The sequence below is a fragment of the Schistocerca cancellata genome, chromosome 3, assembly GCF_023864275.1.
Source record: "Schistocerca cancellata isolate TAMUIC-IGC-003103 chromosome 3, iqSchCanc2.1, whole genome shotgun sequence".
Classification (NCBI taxonomy): Eukaryota; Metazoa; Arthropoda; class Insecta; order Orthoptera; family Acrididae; genus Schistocerca; species Schistocerca cancellata.
In genome coordinates this window covers 664,813,701-664,819,696 of record NC_064628.1, presented here as the reverse complement: position 1 = coordinate 664,819,696, position 5,996 = coordinate 664,813,701, and the positions used below count along the sequence as shown (strand labels likewise).

Below are 5,996 nucleotides of genomic sequence, written 5' to 3'. Positions count from 1 at the left end.
CTCAGTCCTCTTGTAGCATATACGCGTGTGCTACATCCAACTTTAATTATTATGTAATTCTGGCAATTAACTAAACTTGCTGTGCCGATATGTAGCGTGTGCTTGCACCATGTATTTTTGTGTATCATTTCCTTTCGCTTCTGAAAGCCCCAGTAAGCTTCAGGATGTGATTGAAGAAAGCTGTTTATCGCAGTATTACTATAGCTTCGAGATGTAACTATTTCCTGTTTGCTTTTTGTAATCTTGAACTGGAATGTGTTTAGAATAAGCAGTAATATTCTCATATTCTACTATATGTAAAGTGAAGTTGGAGAGGGAATGAAAGCTGTCAGCTGCATTGGGACATAAAGCGGAATCGGTGGCAATGAGTGAAAGTGTGCACCGGACCGGGATTCGAATCCGGGATCTCCTGCTTACTAGGCAGGTGCGGTAACCATTGCGCCATCCGGGATAAGGTGTTATCACAACTGCACGGACTACCTCGGCACGCCTCACGACCGATTCACACCCCCACCGAGCGCCACCAATCCGCAGCCACTGGCCATTTCCTCTATTTTCGCTTTTCCGATATTCCCACAGGAGGTCGGACGTACTGGTGCATTCGCACTGAAGAACGTGGATTCATTGCCCAGCTAGCCCTACCAAATTCTCATATGATTTTCGCTACTGAACTCTTATTTATTTCCTCTCTTGGTGATACATTTTTCTGGATGTATCACATTCGGCAACTACCTATATTTTCTCGTTTCCAATAGACAACAAAAGAAGAAACGAGTGTAGAATAAGAGGAATGTGATGACAAAGATTCGTATTTCCAGTAAGGAAACGCCCCAGAACACCAAAGGCTCTGCCATTAGCAACAGCAAAGATGTTCCATGTCAAGCATCTACCGGAGGTAATGAATAAAACCTAAAATAGACGCTTCAGATGTGGGTGGGCAGCAAGCAACGTTTTTCACTTTCGTCCACTACACTATATAAAAAATATATCTTTGTTTCACGCACTTTTTCCTTAAAAAAAAACATAGCAGAACTGATACTGTACAAATCGGCTTTAGAAAGTAAGGTACACCTTTCGAACCGTGCTAAGATCATTGTTCAACGAGAGTGGCACATTGTTAGAGGAGGGTACGTGTTCAGGCTGTCCTGGAGATATAGTTCTGCTGATGTATAGATAACAGCTGCATCACAGTGTCGGAATGAAACTCCGCGGCCGCTGGAAACGTACTGCTAGGTTGAAGTTCGCGGCATAGTACCATTCTTGTAGGCAAAACGCATAAATAGCACACAGGTTCATCCTGAAATTCTGAAGCTCTGTGGATCAAGGCAATGTCGCGTCCGGCTGTAGTGCAGTGGTGCCAACTGTTTGACCGAAGCTATACAGGCGTGTTTCTCATTGGTAAGACGATCAACATCGACATCGACCACAGACGACAATGTCCAGGCAATCGTGGAAGTTAATCGCAGCAATCGTAGATCTTCCGACGATGAGGACATTCACCCAGCGATTGTCGAATGTCTCCATGGTCAAGAGGTACTGACCGATTGGTATAACGTTCCCACTGTTATTTACAGAGACTTTGCTATGTTGGGAAATAGTCTCGTACCTGCGTTAGTTTGAAGTGCAGTGCGGCATTCAATAGAAGTTACTTAGTCTGCCATAACAGTGTAACTATTATAGGTTCCTTCGTGCGAAGAAGCTGTCAATAGTATTTTCAGATATAATAATAACTTACATAAATATGTTTATGTATTTCAATTGTCCGATTATAAACAAATTCCATCAAAGAAATCGCTGAAAACATGTCATTACAAGGACGAAAGGCTTATTTCAGTCCTGCTGCAGCTGGTACGTTTCGTACCACAATGGCTTGAACCACCACAGTTTACTTTTATAAATATAGTATTTTAGTCTTATTTTGTTGCAGAACGACACATTAACCCCCAATATAAATTTTACAGTCATAAAATCTGAGTTCGGGACTGAGGCGGATATGAAGGGCTTGAAAAGACTTGAAAATGATAGAAGTGGAAGATCCAGATGGCGAAGCGTTCAGCAAATACAGCAATTCTGACGCGGGTCAGGCCAGGATGGCCAATTTATGTCATCATTTTCTTCTGCACAGCGGCTGCTGCATCGGGAAGAGCACAGAACGATAATTCGATGATAGTGGGTCGAGCCCATTCCCAGAAACTTATTTTATTTTCAGCTTTTACACTACTTACACTGCCAATAAGCTGAAATACTGCACAGAACATTTTATCTATCAATAGTTTGGTGAATCTCATGATAAAGAAAGGCAAAGGAAAATTAGGGATTGCAAATAAATTTCTAGCCCATAAATAGCTTTCTCCAGCCAATCAGGTTTTTGCGTAGTAATACTTCCTGCAGGCCGTGGCTCGAGCTCCCCCCGCAGGAAATAGTGCTCGCAATATCTGTTTCCATTATATTGTATGTATATAGCCGGTGTTTCCAATGATGCTTTTGGTACGCCCTGGGCATAGACAACCTCATCCTCTGGGGTGTAATATGGGTTGCTGGCCCTCAAGGGCTAACTTGACTCCTGTTTAACAGATTTGTCTCCGAAAACTGCTTCTGAACTGAAATTTTCTCTTAAGTCCATTTTTTAAAAAAATAAATAAATTATACAATTACGAAGATGAGTTGTTCTATGGTGCAAAGCAGGTGACATAGTTTGTTGAAATAATGGCCACCGTTTACTCGATTAATGCTGTCCTTTAGTGTGCACCAATGCACACCGAGTCTGTATGATGTATTTATTGATACATTACAATTGCGACATGGAAAAGAAGACACACAGTCATTGCGGCCTTTTATTGTGTCGTAACACACAGATATGCCGTTTCTCTTTATGCTTTCTCTATTGCTCCGCTTTTAAGCCGTTACCCACGATTTCCGGTCTTCTGACAATAATCAGTTCCTCATATGAACTACAGACCAAATCCTTAGAAGTCTAGTATTCCCTGTCTCGAATTATGCTTTGCTACCGTGTTCATTTATAATGTAAAGAAGTTACTGAAACACAAATTGCGATGACTTTTGCCTTCAAACTCTGCTTTGTACGTATTTCATCACTACCTTCATCGTCAGAATTACCTCAGCTCTTTGTATCACCCACTCAATTCTACTGTAATTTTTCTTACAGTTTCTCGCAATGTGTGATGTACAGTCTTAGGCATAAAAAGTGTCCGTCAGCCGGCCGTTACAGAGAGTCGTTCACTGACAGGTGCCAATAGAAACGACGGCCCCACAGAAATCAAGTCCGGCCTTCTGTATGACCTGGAAACACTGTACGATGTGGAAGTTCTGGAGGAATCGTAGTCTTCCTTCCGAGCTGTTACAGCGCTTTTTCTGCAGGGAGACATTTTGCCAAGGTTGCTTTGAGTGCGCTATGTAAATTTCGGTTGGAAGCCCTTACACCTCCTCCATTCAGTCCAGGTGCTTCCTGTGCGACTTCCACATGTATGGAGCCCTCAAGAAAGGCATTCAAGGCTGTCGATTTCCTTCGGACGAACAGGTGCACGCCTGGGTACAACCATGCTTCCGCAGGCAAGCCCTAAACATTTTTCTATGAAGGCATTGACAGTTTTGTTTCACTGTTTTCACAGTCACCGTAACTACTTTTGAAATAATGAAAACAAAATGAAACGTGGCCTGTAAAGTCTCTACAGCGTTACAACCACGTCTAAGGCAGCAGTTTACAATGCACGTCGGCCTGTTTGTTGTCAGTCATTGAGTATTGTAGAGCTGGTACGAAAACTTCAATTTTGATAAATAATTGCTGTGAGGGCCATCAGTTTTACGGAACACTGTGGACGATTTTGTCCTGTTGAGTTAGAGTTTTGCCGTAAACTCGTTTCTTTGATTACTGCCAGTAATAATATGTTTCTTTCCTAGCTGCGATTAGAGGCCTTGAATTGCAGCAACGCAAATTCAGCTTTCTGGAGCAAAAACTTATTTTGAACTGCTTAAATGATATAAGTGAGACTCACTGAAGAGGACGCATGAAGTCGGTCGAAACGTTGGCAGTTTAGTTGTTTCAATAGTTGACAATGATGCGGGCCAATACCCAAAACTATTTTACCCAAAATGTTTAATTGATTTTGTGTTGGTTCTAACACCCGTTATCTTGGTAATGTGGTTCATTCTGTAACCGTATTGTCATATCGCTGGCTTAGTTGTGGAGTATCTTTGCGGGCAGTCACGTCTGCAGAGTCGAGCGCGGGACACCGAACTGTTATGTTGTGTTGTGGATAGCTCTGCATGTAAGAAGCGTTGTTAGTGTGGAAGTCGAAGTGTTGCTACAAGTGCTATTATAGTAAAGTGATGAAATATGAAAGTGATTCAGAGGAAGGTGCGTCAAGATATAATTAAAAATGAGCAGTGCCACCGATAACGTGTTTATGTTTCCTCTCGTTGCGTGTCGCACAGCATCAATCGTCCGCGCCGTGTTCGGTCTCCCAGAACGAACTGATGTGAATCAGTAAAAATTAGTTACCATAAAAGAGTGCAGTCAAGTGCCAGTGTCTTGTAGCGAGCGCGAGGACGTGTGTTCGATCATCGCGTTCCTCATCATCAAGAATCAGCCGCGCCGCGACGGTTACGCGCACGCTCGTACAAGAGACAACTGAAAAATTAACTTTACGAACAGTGCCATATCAATACTAGTGTCAAGGAGGACTGGTACCAAATACCTGTGTATGCGTGACGAGCGTAAGAACATCCATGCGATCATTGGGCTTCCGCATCATCAACAACCACCCGCGTCGTGTCGATTACGCGTACGCTCCTCCGAATGATATTGTGGACTGTTAATCATCCATTAATTGGGATAACACTTCTGAATTGGAACGTAAACAGTGCAACCTGCGATTTCCTTTAATCGTCTCAGAATATACACTCCTGGAAATGGAAAAAAGAACACATTGACACCGGTGTGTCAGACCCACCATACTTGCTCCGGACACTGCGAGAGGGCTGTACAAGCAATGATCACACGCACGGCACAGCGGACACACCAGGAACCGCGGTGTTGGCAGTCGAATGGCGCTAGCTGCTTAGCATTTGTGCACCGCCGCCGTCAGTGGCAGCCAGTTTGCCGTGGCATACGGAGCTCCATCGCAGTCTTTAACACTGGTAGCATGCCGCGACAGCGTGGACGTGAACCGTATGTGCAGTTGACGGACTTTGAGCGAGGGCGTATAGTGGGCATGTGGGAGGCCGGGTGGACGTACCGCCGAATTGCTCAACACGTGGGGCGTGAGGTCTCCACAGTACATCGATGTTGTCGCCAGTGGTCGGCGGAAGGTGCACGTGCCCGTCGACCTGGGACCGGACCGCAGCGACGCACGGATGCACGCCAAGACCGTAGGATCCTATGCAGTGCCGTAGGGGACCGCACCGCCACTTCCCAGCAAATTAGGGACACTGTTGCTCCTGGGGTATCGGCGAGGACCATTCGCAACCGTCTCCATGAAGCTGGGCTACGGTCCCACACACCGTTAGGCCGTCTTCCGCTCACGCCCCAACATCGTGCAGCCCGCCTCCAGTGGTGTCGCGACAGGCTTGAATGGAGGGACGAATGGAGACGTGTCGTCTTCAGCGATGAGAGTCGCTTCTGCCTTGGTGCCAATGATGGTCGTATGCGTGTTTGGCGCCGTGCAGGTGAGCGCCACAATCAGGACTGCATACGACCGAGGCACACAGGGCCAACACCCGGCATCATGGTGTGGGGAGCGATCTCCTACACTGGCCGTACACCACTGGTGATCGTCGAGGGGACACTGAATAGTGCACGGTACATCCAAACCGTCATCGAACCCATCGTTCTACCATTCCTAGACCGGCAAGGGAACTTGCTGTTCCAACAGGACAATGCACGTCCGCATGTATCCCGTGCCACCCAACGTGCTCTAGAAGGTGTAAGTCAACTACCCTGGCCAGCAAGATCTCCGGATCTGTCCCCCATTGAGCAT

At 45.6% G+C, this 5,996-nt stretch overlaps 1 non-coding gene across 1 annotated transcript; it reads right to left on the bottom strand.

Annotated features, from left to right (window-relative positions):
* Positions 1-377: 377 nt before the first annotated feature.
* On the bottom strand, positions 378-451 carry Trnat-agu (transfer RNA threonine (anticodon AGU)). Its single transcript has one exon. It is a non-coding gene; the product is annotated as a tRNA-Thr (tRNA).
* Positions 452-5,996: the final 5,545 nt, after the last annotated feature.